Source organism: Furipterus horrens, unplaced genomic scaffold (genome assembly GCF_987537825.1).
Source record: "Furipterus horrens unplaced genomic scaffold, mFurHor1.1.pri manual_scaffold_6, whole genome shotgun sequence".
Taxonomy (NCBI): domain Eukaryota; kingdom Metazoa; phylum Chordata; class Mammalia; order Chiroptera; family Furipteridae; genus Furipterus; species Furipterus horrens.
The window spans coordinates 157598899-157614335 of record NW_028327176.1 but is presented as its reverse complement, the minus strand read 5'-3'; the positions used below and the strand labels follow the sequence as shown (position 1 = coordinate 157614335).

At 37.5% G+C, this 15437-nt stretch overlaps 1 protein-coding gene and 1 long non-coding RNA gene across 2 annotated transcripts in view; both read left to right on the top strand.

The window, feature by feature from the left end:
- MAN1A1 (mannosidase alpha class 1A member 1) overlaps positions 1–15437 on the top strand; it is a 150027-nt gene that overhangs the window by 24307 nt on the left and 110283 nt on the right. The window lies entirely within an intron of this gene.
- LOC150007684 (uncharacterized) lies at positions 965–2850 on the top strand. The gene is made up of 3 exons (XR_016511646.1): positions 965–1029; positions 1122–1269; positions 2687–2850. It is a non-coding gene; the product is annotated as an uncharacterized LOC150007684 (long non-coding RNA).

Genomic DNA, 15437 nt, shown 5'->3' with positions numbered 1-15437 from the left:
CCATACCTTGTCATCAGGGCTAGAAACTGGGGAAAACAGTTTACAACAGGATTGCATTTTTTAATGTAAAGCTTCTCAAGTTTCCTTTTATGACACTGTTTAGAAGCGGTGTAACAGTGATAATGACTTTTCCACAAACTTCATGATTAAGAAGGATTAGCCTTAAGTATAATTGGCATCTCTCAAGGGTTTGGACAAAGTCCAGCTCCTTTCCTGTGACCTTGGGCTGTTTGAATGGAGAACCTTATCTGCCTATAAGGTGGTTTGGTTACATCCTTGAGCACCATATCAAAAGTCAAGCTACATCGTTGAAAACTAGTTAAGGCTTTCCTTCTATTTTGAATTACTATTACCCAAATTTTTTGCTCCTTCATAATTTAGAACCTTGTGCTGAAGACATTTTAGAAAACAACTTTACCAGTGAAATATGGGGAAATGCTTAAGTTTCTCCATCAATTAGTTAATTTGAGGGGGGGGGGGTCTTGAATTACAGTGACCAGCGTTTATTTGTATTATTATATAGAAAGATATTTTGTAAATAACATTAGTTCAGTGGCAAACATCACAGGACTGTGCTTCTTGCCTTGTGGAAGTGTAATACACCTGTCAGTGTGTATAATGACATTTTATTGTGATGGCTTCAAACAACTGGCTACAAGAGCCCAAAGGCTAGATAGCGTTTATGCTAGGGAAGCAGTTATTTTACAAGAGGTGACTACCAAGTAGTTCTGAGAATAGTGTTGAGGTATAAGTCTGGGTTTCAGAGAATACCAGGATGACATATAATAGTCTTGGATCCAAGGTGAGCAGGGCTCAGTACCCAGAAGTCCAAGTCGGTTGAGGTGAAAAAGCACAGTGGAAGCAGAATTACAGCACTTGGTAACGCTGATAAGACTTATCACATAGACAACAGCTATGCACACTTTAGCCCCCTGTGGATAGGAAGCGAATGTGGTATTGGCCATGGAGCCATAAGTGTGCAGATGTTTGTGAAAGGAATGAACAGTTCAGCCTGGCAAAGAGGAACAGGTGGCAATGGAGTTGGGAATTGGGGTCCAACTGAATCTGTTCTGGGATTTGCTCTCTGCCTGGCTGACAACGATTTGGTCTACTTCCTTCAGTGACAGCATGTTCTACAGGAGTCAGCCAGGGTGATGGAGGGCTGAGGCTACTGCAAATCCTCGCCATTGCTCAGCGTAAACATTTTCAGGTCATGTATTTGATCTATTAAATTTCAGGACCTCAGACCTTTGACAGTCAAGTTTAAAGGTGAGCATTTAGCTGCTGAGAGGGTATCCTTCTAAGATGGGGCCAAGAAAGCAGGAAGAATGGACAGATCTCTCATAAATCCTGACAGAGCTCCCTGTGAAAAGGAGAAATATTTTTCTGGCTCAGAGAAGCATTTTAAACAAGGATATTTTAAATCAAGTTAGTGAGTCCTAAGCCAAGAACAGTATTTTATATTCAGTGCTGGGAAGGTGTTTTCTGTCAATGGTAGAAGGTCATACTTCTCTATTTGGAACAATGGCCAAATAGAATACTGGAATTCCAGTATTGTTCAAACAGTGAGAAGAAAATAATATAAGAGAGTCAGTTTATATGGAGAGTAATAGTTGAAGATCACAAGTATACTTGCCTATTTTAAATAAGATTTGGTGTAGTTAAAATAAAGGTGAAAAAATCTTTATTGTCTCACATGTAAGTATATATACATATTAGTTGGAGAGAATTTTTACATTTGAGAAAAATTTTAACTCAGCTATAATGCTCTAAAGAAGTAGATAAAAATTAAACATTTTAACTAGCTTTGTTAATTTTACTAACCAAAAGAACAGTATTTAGTAAAAACACTAGCTATAATTTTTAACCAGAGCCTTTTTTACTTTTTTATTTTAATTTTTTTCAATTATAATTTACATTTAATATTATTTTGTATTAGTTTTAGTTATACAGCATGATGGTTATACAATTATGTATTTTACAACATGCTCCCTAATATTTCCAGTACCCAAAAGGCATCATACATTATTATTACAATATTACTGACTATATTTTCTGTGCTGTACTTTACATCCCCATGACTGTTTTGTAACTACCATTCTGTACTTCTCAATTTCTTCCCTTTTTCACTCAGTTCCCTAACCCCCCACTCTTCTGACAACTATCAGTTTGTTCTTTGTATCTGTAAATCTATTTGTTTTGTTTGTTTATATTGTTCTTTAGAGTCCACATAAGTGAAATCATATGGTATATGTCTTTCTCTGACTGACTTATTTCAGTTAACATAATACTCTCTACATCCACCCATGCTATCACAAATGGTAAGATTTTGTTGTTGCTTTATGGCTGACTAATATTCCATTGTATATATGTACCATAGCTTTTTTATCCCTCATCTATTGATGGACACTTGGTTTGTTTTCATAGTTTGACTACTGTAAATAATGCTGCAGTGAACATAGGGGTACATGTATCAATCAGACCCTTTTTCAGATAGCTTAGCCTAATTGATATAGTTAACAAGAATTGAGATGAAAGTATTGCGATATCAATTATTACCAGCATGGTGGATAAATTATGTTACAGAAGAGTCCTTAATTAATATTTAAGATTTAATATTAATTAAAGTATAACAATCTTCTTTGATAATCATATTTACTTGAATAATTTATTCCATTTTGAACAGATGTTCTACCTTTTTCAAGCAAAGTGGAGGAAAACAACTCATTATTCCATGAAGTCATTGTTTAATGGTGAATTGAGGAGACCTGACTACATGTATCTTCTTTTTTTAATCTTTTGGGCCCTTCCCTTCAACCCCTGCAATATATCAGTCATTTAAAGCTTAAACAGAGGACTCGGCTATCATAAATTCATTGATAAAGCATACTATGTATTATTATACAACTGTTCTGATCAAACCTTTAGAGTAGGTTGAGCTACCAAACAACATTCTGCAATGAAATAATAAGGAGAAAAGCTTTCTATTTCCCCAAATTGAGAGTATGCTATCAGTCCAATTTTGATCTGATGACTCATTAAAAAACAAACTGAAAGATAGCTACTCAGAGGTTTAATACATTAGTGGTTGGTAGTCAATAAGTTAAGAAACACAATAACCTTAGTTTGACCTTAAAACATAACTGGGGGCAGTCTGTCACCATACCCTTCATCAGGGCGATGCCTCTGAAGTTCTCCCGGGTTTGCAGTCATTTATAGCAGTGGAACAGCCACTGTGACAGCATAGCTGCCTGCATCGCTCCTTCCTTCAATGTGGGAAGAAGAGGAAAAGCAGGGCGGCTGGCCAGCCTTGGCAAAAGGCACATTGGCCTGGACTTTGCCAGATAGCCAGTTCTAACTATAGACAGACTTGCGAAGCACACCTTTGGCTTTTACAGCTTCTGTTTCAGGGGCAAGCAAGGGAAAAGAAGATTTGAGTATGGGATGTATCAATCTATAGCATTTGCCATAGGTAGATTATATATTCATTTCTTCCCATTTTTATTATTGTTTTGCACCTTTGTGTAGACTTTTTTGAATAGTAAAATAATTTGACCTCTGCTGATAAATGGGGCATCTTTTTTTTTTATTCTTAAGTTTATTGAAGTCTTTGCCTGGTTTTTAAGCTGTAAAATAGCTGAACAAAATTGGAACTCATTGTACTCAAAGCTAATACTGAGTAATGCAGTCTACTTTAACAGGTCACTGAATTTCACATATATTTAATGCTGGGCACTTGCCAACCAGCAACAGTAGAATGAATGATGATTATCTTTTTCTGCCATTTGAAAAATAATTCAGGCTTTAACATATTTTACAGCTCTAACAGCATGGTCAGAGTAATGCATTTTCAGACCCAGGAAGTATTCGCCATCACTTCCAGAACATCTCAGATGAGCTTAGGTCCATAGAAAATATTAGTTTATAGGATGGTAATGATACAAGCATATTAGATATTAATGCTTGCCTTAAAAATGCTACCACATATAGTATAGGTAATCATTTTTCTCCTTAGTAATATAGAAGTCTATATGAAACTATCGTAGAAAGAGCACTGAAAAATAACCAATATATCTGTATTTTTTTTTTCAGGTGTTTAGCAAGAAATCTGATGTTGCTAATTTAGGGACAATTTACAGTATTATTGAAATGTAAATTTATATTGATCAATATGTTTTTTTCAATGGCCATAAAACAAAATTATTAATATGTTCTGTTGGTGATAAAATATCATCTATAAAACCAGCAATAAAGGTTATGAGCTAACACTAAAAGAAGCCCGAATAGAGAGTAACAAATATCTTTCAAAGTAAGGAAATTTAGATGTTAAGCTTCATGTAAGGAGAAATTCTTTTTCAGTCTACATAAGATATCTTTATCCCACAGGGCACTAGAAGCGAAAGATATTCTCATTTTCATTTCAGTCCCTTAATCTACCAATATATTTAATATTTTCCTTCTGTATCAGCAAGGTTTTCAAAAAAAAATGACTGGAAGGTAGTTTGCATGTTACGTTTCCCAAAGTCTCACTTAAAAGTTAAATTTCCCCCAAATAATTAAGTAGGTAATAGGAAACATACAAGGAGGTATATCAATGACACAGGGGTTAACAGTCTATTTGGAAGCTTATTTGGAAGTCAAGTTTCCCAGACTGCATGGGTTGCATGCTTAAGCTCAGAATAGTGTAGAAGACAGTATATCATAGGCTTCAGTGTCAGCTGGAATTCAGAGCCAGCCTCCACTCATATGGTAGAAGTTGGACCCTAAGAAAATTACATATCCTTCTGATTTCTTTATCTGTGCAAGGGAATCTCACTGGGGAAACTACGTTCTTTGCAGCGGTTGTTGATGAACTGAATGAATATGTAACTGTTTTACATATTTCCTGACACCAAAGTGTTCAGTACATACTGGCTTTTCCAATTTTTAAGAATGATAATTAACTACCTTTTTGTGACACGCCAATTGTGGATTTTAATTCTTTTAGAATCACTAGTTGCTACTCCAAGATTATACTTAGGATCAAACATTTTTGGTATTCAGTACATATAAATGATACATTTCATGAGTAATTTTTAAAATGCCACCTTTCTATATAAATTTTTCATTTTTCCTATGCCCAAATAATGTCTAAATCTGTTATGTGCAGTATACAAAAGGGTTACTTTCAGAAGTTTAAAAAACTTTTCCCTATGTGACATTTTATAACTAATGTATTTTTAATGAGTTCTGCCTTCACATAGTAATAACATAAAATTATGAGGCATAATTCTTTAGTTAAGAGGATAGTAATTTCTGGTAAAGGAAGCACTTGTGCACTGCAACTCTCTGATTCATAACAGTTTTATTTGTCATTGGCAAAACTTGGAAGGCACCAAGATATGTTTCAGAAGGTGAATGAATAAATCAACTGTTGTTCATCCAGACAATGGAATATTATTTAGTCTAAAAAAATAAGACGACTATCAAGCCATGAAAATTTAGAATGGAAGAGCCATAAATTTATATTAACTAAGTGCAAGAGCCAATCTGAAAGGGCAACATACTTTATGATTTCAACTATATGACATTCTGGACAAGGCAAAACTGTGGAGACAGTAAGTAAAAAGATCAGTGGTTGTCAGGAGAGGGTGGGGGATCAATAAGTGAAACAGAGGATTTTCAGGGCAGTGAAATTATTCTGTATGATATTATAATGGTGGACACAAGCCATTATACATTTATCACAACTAGTATGTAAAACAACAAAAGTGAATCCTAGTATAAACTTTGGACTTTGGGTGATAATGAGGTGTCAATGGAGGCTCATTGGTGTAACAAATGTACTTGTGTTACATGACATTGATGGTGGAAGAGGTAGTACTGCGTTCCAGCCGTGGGTAGGTGGGAAATCTTTCTACTTTGTACGAAAATCTGTTTTGCTGTGAACCTAAAACTGTCCAAAAATTAAGTCTATTTAAAGAACATACACAGAAAAGAAAAAAAAGAAAGAAAGAAACTCTTATGCCCTGCAACAGACGCTCTTGATAACTGAAGCAAAATAGGACATAGGACTTGACTCTCTAGAGCTAGTTGGTTTGCTGAGAGAGAGAGAGAGAGAGAGAGAGAGAGAGAAAGAGAGAGAGAAGAATTTAAAAAGGTAAATCCTCTGCTGGCTTTTGCTTATTTTTATAAAGCTCAAACTAATTCTTTTTCACTTACCATTAGTTCTAATTTTATGGTATTTGTGAAGTTTAAAAGGAGAATATTAAAGAACAAATAAAAGTAATTAGTCTTTATGAACTTGCTATAAACAAGTTCCTTAAAGAGGGCACATTACAGTTCTAAAAAAAATCATTTTGTCACTAATCAAAAAAGATAAATGTAGTGAAAACTTGAAGCTGTAAAACAATATGCATGGGTGAAAAGATGTTTGGACTTAACCTTTTAATTACAAATAGTAAAACTAAAAAAGAAAATCTTTTGAGATGAGACACTCCATGAGGATAGTATTTTGTTGTCTATGGGATAATTTTTAAGAAATTCTTTTCAGAATGAAGGGAGACTCATGTACCCTGGCCGGGGATACCATTTTCTCTTGATGCTAGGAAAGATCTGTAGCTGCTGACATATCCCAGGTTTAGAAAAGCCCTACTGAGTTTTTGCCTGGGGGCTATTCAAGAAAGAATAGCTGGCATCTGGCCTGCAAGGGACCACTTTCAGGCCTCCATTGACCACAGAGATCTCAGCAGGGGTAAAATGATGAATACAGTTTTAGGTCAATTAAAAATCAACCAAATAAACAAATCAAAAACTCCAAGGTTGAACTTTTGTACTCTAGTGACAACTTCTGTATAGAGAGACCCTAGTCACGAACCCACAAGACAGATACTTTTGATGAGGAAATAACTGTAAGTAATAGACCCTCAGTTAATGCAACACTTGTCTGTTTAAAGAAAATGTTCTCAGCAATAGTGCTTCTTTCCAAATGCACTGTACCTTCCTGCATTTGGTAACAGCACAGAAGTTTTCTAAAATAATGTCAGAATTTGGTCACAAAGCAAGAAAACCATTAAGTAGCATATGATCCAATTCCCTGAGCTAGACCTAGAAAAACTGGCTTTTTCTTAGGAAAATGAGATACTTCTTAGAAATAGGACAATATGTCCTCTACAAGTAGCAGTTAACTAGAATTCTCATTTTTAAAAACTGACTTTATCGGGCATTCTGACACTTTTTCCAAAGAGATTGCTCCTGCTAACCACTCTTAATTCGCTGGGGAATTAATGTGTAGTGGCCCAGTAGGGTTCATACAATGGCATTAAATAATTATTCCACCTTTAAATATCTCCTGCTCTTTGAAAAAAAAGAATACTAAAATTGTATGTGGGAGAATTCAGGATTTCTGAATCTGAAGAACACACACACACACACACAACACACACACACACACTCACTTCTGTCTGCTCACTGGTTAAGAGGCAACCTCAAGTACTTGGTAACAAACCATTGCACACACAGAGACAAGAAAGAAGTCGAGTAGTGGAGAAAAACTGGCCAACATTATCCCTGGCAGTGGTGATAAAGCTCAGGAAATATCACAGCTGGGTAGAGCAGATGTTGGTGCAATCGGAAGCTTGTCGTGAAGGAGAGGGATTCACAGTTCTCCGTAAATCCAGTGACAGGCAGGGCTGGAGTAGAACAGAGGCGTCATGGGCCAGGAGGAGAGGAGTTAGGGACAGAGTTGAGGTGGAAGGTGAAGAAGGCTGTGAAGTTGAAGGGTGGGATCAGGCAAGGAAAGGAGGTGCTGCGAGGTTCTTGAGCCAGCTCACAAGCCCAATTCAGTGTGTGCCATTTTGGTGCCAGGCCCAGCCTTTCTTCTTAGACCCCAGATGGGGCTGCCGTCTGTGCATGGAGCTCAGAGGCTGCAGCTGACTGTCTTCAAGGTTTGCAGGCAGCAAAAAAGTCAGGGCTCTCTTAAGAGATGAAGTGGGAAAGAATCAGGAAGAGTTCACAGCCTTGCTCTTCCTCTGCACTGCGCTGGGCCTCAGCTTCCTCATCGGTAAAATGGGTTTATGATACCACAGAAGCGTGGTGCAAGGATTAAATGTGTGATAAGTTGTTTCAAGTTCCTCTCACAGTGCCTTGTAGTAGGTGTTTGACAGTTCAGTCACGTTCCCCTTTACAGCGCCTATGGTTGCATTTGCAGAACAGAGTATTTAGAATTCCAAATGCTTTCTAAAATGTGAAACTACCACTCATCCAGAAAAAAAGAGAATTACTGAGAAGTGTATGCATAATGCTGTATATATCTCAAGTGTGCAGGACCTCACTCATTTCTGGCAGAGAGACAGCACCGATGGCGGGGCCAGGGCAGCCCAAGAGCAGGCGCTGAGGGCAGCCTGCACCAGGAGTGAGCGGGGCGCTGCTGGCCAAGCTGTGGAAGCCAGCTGGAGGGAGGCAACGTGGCCACAGGCCTAAATGCAGAGCAGTCAGGTCTCCCCACGTGCCTGTAAACCAGGGGTTGCAGCACAGACCGCTGGTCTGTGGGCTCTGTGTGACTCACAAATGTATTTTTTATCCTTAGCTAGCGTAGTATTTTCTTTGTCTAGACCCCTGGGAAACATGGTTCATAACCTTGAAAACAAGCTTGTAATTTTTTTCATAGTATTTTTAAAATTTCATTAGGCAGGGCCTTCACTTTTATTTTGCCAAATTCCTTGTCATTTCCAGTTGCTCTAGACCTGGTCACTTCAATTCTGTCTGGTTCTTGAGTTTTTCACCTTCTCTTTTGAGCCCAAGTCAAAGCAGGGCACAAGCCAGGGAGCTGGTCCTGGTTGCAGAGGCAGAGATTGAATGTGTTCTATCCCTCTGTCCTAGGGTTGCCTGATGAAATGCAGGACTTTCTGTTAAATTTGCATGTCAGATAAACAGACATACTTTTTTTAGTGTAAGTATGTCCCATGCAATCTTTTTATTTCCTAAATCTGGCATCCTACTCTATTCTCATTTATAATTCGTGTCCTGCCACCATTTGGAATTCAGCAAGTAGTCGTTGTCATTGCAACATGGGGAAAAAGCATCTTGGAAATAGAACACCTTAGCTGCCTTGGGAGAGAGAACCAATATATTTCAGCGTTTGAAAGAGAGAAATTGATGAAGGCACATGAATGAGTGTTTTAATTTGTTATCAGAAACTTTCATAGCTGGGAGTGGTTTTCTCTGTCCTGGGAGATAACAGACAGAAGGTCAGTGGACTCAGGCCTTGCTCAGTGAAAAGCTGTGGTAGGACTGTCTTAGGTCGCATCTTGACGTCTAAGTAAGAGGGTGCTAAATGCTGTAATTCTGATAGACTTCGGGCCTGCGAATGCATTGTCACTTTCTGTGACATTGACCTCTTTCCTATTTTGTTCATTTACTTTTCCCTGTATTGCCCTGACCACGCAGAGTGTAGTTACATGTCCTCTTTCTGGCTGTCCTTCCTTGTCTCTGTTTAACTCCTGTGACCTGGCAGGACAGTGAGGAGTCGATGTGGATGAAGGCCAGGAGCACTCATTGGCTGTTTTCTACCAGCTGGGCGCATTATCAGCTGTGCTTTCCAGACCATGCTGGGAGGAAGTTAATGTTATTCTTTTCTTTATTCAGACTTTATTTTTTAGATCAGTTTTAGTATCACAGCAAAATTGAGTGGAAAATATAAAGTTCCCATATATCTCTGCCCCAAAACATCCTCATCCAACCCCACTATTAGCATCATGTACCAGAGTGATATGTTTTTTAGCATTGATTATTGTTTTTTAAAGATGAGGAAACTAAGGGTTTGAAATATTAGACCTGTGACAGGTCTCAGCACCTGTGACAGCCATCCTCAGCACCAGGTCTGTGCCTGGCCCAGTGTTCCTGCTGGTTCTCTCAGTCCTCATTCCCACAGGGAAATGTAGGTAGTGGGATAGCATCAGATGAGAAGTGGTGGCTCAATTGTTGTCTAATGTTCACAGAGCTAAAAATCCTTTCCAAGCAGATAAGTGGGTAAGCTATGGCCTGATTCCCTCGTTACTTTTGATCTTCTTTCCTTTCTCTATTTGCAAGTTCTACCAAATAATTTAATTTAAAAAAATGATGATACAATGATTCTAAAAATGTTTTGTGTTGAAATTTCATCTGAAAGTTCTAGTAGTTACTTTATGTGACAATCAAGAAATTTCAGGCAAAGTTTGATGGATATGATTCTCAGGCTTTTAAAATAAGTGTTTTTCAAAGCATTAACTGTGAGTATAATTTTAAGAGAGAAGGCCATCAATTTCCACTTTAACAATCAGTAAGGTAGATTGACCTACCACCCTAGAATCCCTGAACCTGACACTGTCCTTCACAGTGGGAATGTGAGTGTCACTAAACTGCAGACCTTCCCTTTAGTGTCAAATGACAAGCAGTTACATAAATGAGCCAAAGGTGGCCTTTGGCCCCTAGGTTGCTCATTTCACTTTTTAGCTCCAAATCTAGCTGACACCAAATTCAAATTTTTACACATCCAATTATTTTTAAAATAGCCCGAACAAGCAGATTTTCTGCCTTTTTGAGCTTGTCTGCTTTATATACCCCATGGAACTTGACCCAGCATAGGTTGGCCATTGATAAGATAGGGCCTTGTGAATATAAGATCCCAAGCTTCTGCTGCACTTTGGAGTCCTCTGACCCAGAGTCTCCACCATGCCTCTGAGTGACATCACTTACACATTGGAACCCCATGTCTCTGGGAGTTTTCTTGTCTTTCCCCTTCGTGACGCTGGCCCCCACTCCTTAATCTTCTGGGCAGTCTCATGCTATGAGAGACTTTCCCTCTCATGCAACCCTGTGAAAGCACCACACAATAAAGCTAGCTGTGTATTACTTACCCTCAAGGGCATACCTTTTTTTCCCCCTACATCAGCCCTAAAATCCTTCAGGCAGACCCGCTACACAAGCATACCTGGCACAATCAAGATTCATGAACCTTCAGAACCAAAGTTGACACATATTGCCTTACATCTGGAGAAGACCCTTTGTATTATATAATGGGTCTTCATTCTTTCCTCCTCCATCTTTGGATGCCAACTAGTTGTATATATTTACAAGTTTTTGTGTCCTGTATAGGTTTGCCTGATTTTGTGTAGATTAGCCCCTCTTATTTATAGTATATGTTACTAGGAAAAAGTATGAAGCTCTTTCACATTGCAAAGATCAGAGACATGTTTGAGTTTTTAATAAAATAATTATAATGCCTATAATTTATCAAGCACTTACTATGTGTCATGTGATATATTAAACTCTTTACATGCATTATTTTATTTAATCATCATAATCAATAAGAATGGTATTTTTATTTATTTACACTTTAGATGTGCAGATAGTGGGCTCAGAGAGATTAATTGCCCCACTTAGGGTCAGGGATGGCAGAGCTCAGATATGAACCCATTTTGTCAGCTGCCTGTGCTGTGACCTGCACTTATTCATTCCTCCTCATTAAGTGAGAAGATTTTCCCTAAGGACGCACGGGGAAGAAAGTGAAGAGTCTCAGCAGGCAAAGAGCCATGTTTCATGGAGTAGAGTTAAGATAATTTATCAACCTTCAGAATTTAACAACATTGTTTGTAGTTCCACAGCGGCTCTGCAGACCTAACATAATTCCCTGTGGCTGCCTCCCAGTCTCCTCTTACTTTTCAATCCTTGACTTTTCTCTCATGGTTTCTCCTCATGATTTCAGTTGCCTCATAGCTCCTTGTTATGGTTTTCTCTCTTTGTGTATTTCATATTTCTCTGCTTCTGCATCGCTGTAGCCTCTGGATTCTCTGTGAATAGGGAGGGTGGATGATTAGGTTGGTCTGGCCATTGGAGAGAGCATCACACCTGAGCACCACACCTGCAGTGCTCGTAGCCAGCTCTCAGGTGTCTGCCTTTGGGTCAGGCACCAGGCTCTGAATCAGTCAGCTGTGGCCAGGGACCCAGGTCACACTGTGTAAACTGTGGAAATTTTGTGTAAGCTGGCAGGAAGGGGCTGTAAATAGGACTTGAATTTGTAGCCTTTTTTTTAAGGGAACAGTGAAAGCTACGAGGCTTTTTCTTGAAGTTGAAATTTCTTTTTTTTAACCTAGATTTTAAAAATTTAAGTATAGTTGTTACACAATATTGTATTAGTTTCAGGTGTAAAATAAAGCGATTCAACATTTTCATACCAATGTGATCATCCTACTGATTCTAGTGATCATTTGTCACCATGGAAACGTATCACAATATTATGACTATATGCCCCTTCACCTTTTTCACTCATTCCTTCTGGCAACCACCTCTGTGGTCTCTGTTTCTGTGAATCTGTGTTTCTTTTTTTTATTAGTTCATTTGTCTTGTTTTTTTAGATTCCATATATAAGTGAAACCATACCATATTTTTCTTTCTCTATTTGACTTATTTCACTTAGCATAATACTCTCAAAACCCATCTATGTTGTAGCAAGTGGCAAGATTTTTTTTTATTGCTGTGTACTACTCAATTTTATATATATATCACATCCTCTATCCATTCATCTATCAGGGGACACTTAGGTTGTTTCAATATCTTGGCTTGTGTAAATAGTGCTGCAATGAACATGTGGGTGCATATATCTCTTTGAACTAATGTTTTCATATTTTTTGGATAAATACCCAGAAGTGGAATTGCTGGGTCATATGGCAACCTGCCTGGCAAAAACGGTTAACGTGGCTGTCATGAATAACTTAAGGTCATATGATCAAAGCATCAGCCAGTAAAAATGTTTGCTAAGCGTAGTTTCTAGCAACAAAAAAGTAATTTAGGAAATTAACACATGCCTAGAAAAATTTAAGCATATTTTTCTTTATTCATGGTTTCTCATGACCTTTATTAGGTCAGGCCATAGTATTGAAAACAAACTGTTAGGTACAACAGCACAACATTTAATTAGTTTTCTCCTGTTCTCTGATATAGATAAACATGTATGAGTATGTAAGAAGAATGTTAAGCTTCCATACATTAGCTATCAGATTATAAGCATGATAGAATAATGTACACTTCCCTTCTAGTTTTTTAGCATTATATTATTTATAGTGTAGCTCACCCTCAATAAATGACGTTATGTAATTACTCAGTCCTGATGCAAAATAAGAAAATGCTAATCAAAGAATCTTCTATAATCACAGAGTCAAGGAGAAATAATGCTGTTTTAAATATTTTATGCCTTTGAACTTCTCTGGGTAAAAATAATGGATTGCTATTATGAAATTTTTTTCATTTTCTCTTATTCCCACTCATACCGTGCTGAGCTGTACCTTTCACCAATGCAAATATAAATATTCAGCAAAAAAATAAAATTTTGGCTTGCTTTCAATTTATTTTCCTTCACAGGGGTTTCAGTATTGCATTTGAAGTCCCAATCAACATCTAGGTTAGGCCTATTTTAATCCTTCTTCTTAGGATGTCAAGCTGTACAACCCTAATTAAATTGATGAAAGACTACAAACCAAAATTAAGGAAGCTGTGAAGAGAAGGGATTAATCCTATTCATGGACTTCTGAGTTGGTAGTTGCATTTTAGAAGTGACCTTCTTGTCCTATCAGCTCACAAACACGCTGAGTCTGGAGAGATTAAATGCCTGCATTCCCTTGGTCCCTTAGCCGGTTAGCAGCTTAATACTGTGAAATTAAAAGCTAGTAGCATTTTGATGTTTTCAGATATCAGTACAAGTCATGAACCTGAGTTACAAAGTTGATTTTATATATGGCTTGTAAATTCAATCTCACTGTTATTCTGTGCACCCATGCACACACCCTGTGTCTTAGGTTGGGCTTTAACATGGCAAACCATGTTCAGAGGTCACCAATCACTGAAATTAGATTCCTGGAGAAACCACTTTTAATGCTCCATTCAGGGCATTTTGACCATCTTGTTTTCTTTTTCTTTAACTCATAGAAATCCCATAAGATGAGGAACCCATTTTGAGAAACATGTCATAGAAGCTTTAGAAATGTAAAAAGCTAAGCAATTAGTGTCAGATTTTCCCCTGGGGAAAAAGAAGATAAGAAAAGTTAATACATACTACAAAGGTTACTCAAATAGGCTCTGTGATATGGTACATTTTATAAATAATAATTTTTGACAGAGCAACAGTCTTCCGCGTGGGAGCTTTATGCTCTTTTGGCATCATTAATAGTATACGACACTGGCTTCTATTGAGACTTGGGTCAGATGTATTCCAAAAGCGCTTGGATTTATAAAGTATTTTTGGAAATTTACAGGAATGGGAAATTTACCAAATGCAATACATTTAATAGGAAAACCAGATTAAACTCAGATGTCACCTCAAGGTGTTTTTGTGGATTTAATATACCTAGTTTTTTTCAGAGACTCATTGGTTTCTTGTTTCTGTGATGGGAGTTTAACTGGTTTCAGGAGAGAGTAAAAATTCAATCAACATGTGATTACCCACCATGCACCAAGCAGTGTGCTAGGTTCAGTCACAACGGCAGTGTTCATGTAGTTCTTATATACACACCCTGTGAGAAATTATGATCTCAGTTTTTCAAATAAAAAGATTCTCACAAAAACTATGACTCATCCATGGTTGTGACCAGTCAGTGGTATGATTGGGATTATAAATCAGGTTATTTTACCCTCAAATCTATTACACTTTTCAATAAAACTAATTTATAAGGAGAAAATCTTAAAAACACTATCATGCATTTTATTGATTGTTGGAAGATCAACAGTCTTAATTCATTAAAGGAAGATTCTGGTGCTTACTCATTGAAAGGGGATGATGCGTTGTGTTGGGCAATGGCATGGACTTGGGGGTCAGGCCAAACTGGGATGAACCCTGGCTCTTCAGCCGTAGAGAATTATTATGATTTTGGGTAAAGTTGTTTGCATTTTAACTTCTAAGCCACGTTTCTTCATCTACTAAACTGCTAATGCAACACAGGGCTGTGATGAGAATTGAGTACAAGATTGAATACAGAGCATTTATCAGAGTTCCCAGCAGATAATACAGGGTTTTTTTTTTAATTAAATTTATTGTGGTAACATTGATTAATAGCCTTATATAAGTTTTAGGTATACAACATTACAGTTCAACATCTGCGTGCTTACCACCCGAAGTCTAGCTTCCTTCCATTACCACACATTTGACCCCCTTTACCCACTTTGCCCTCCCCCACCCTACCCCTCTGGTAACCATCATTCTGTTGTTTGTATCTATGAGTTTGTTTTTCTTTGTTTTGTTTGTTTGGTACTTTTTGTTTTATATCCCACATGAATAAAATCAGATGTTTTTATTCTCTTCTGTCTGACTTTTTTCAGTTGGCCTAATACCCTCAAGATCCACCCATGTTGTTACATATGGCAATATTTAATCTTTTTATGGCTGAGTAGTATTTTATTGTATATATATACATCACAGCGTTTTTATGCAA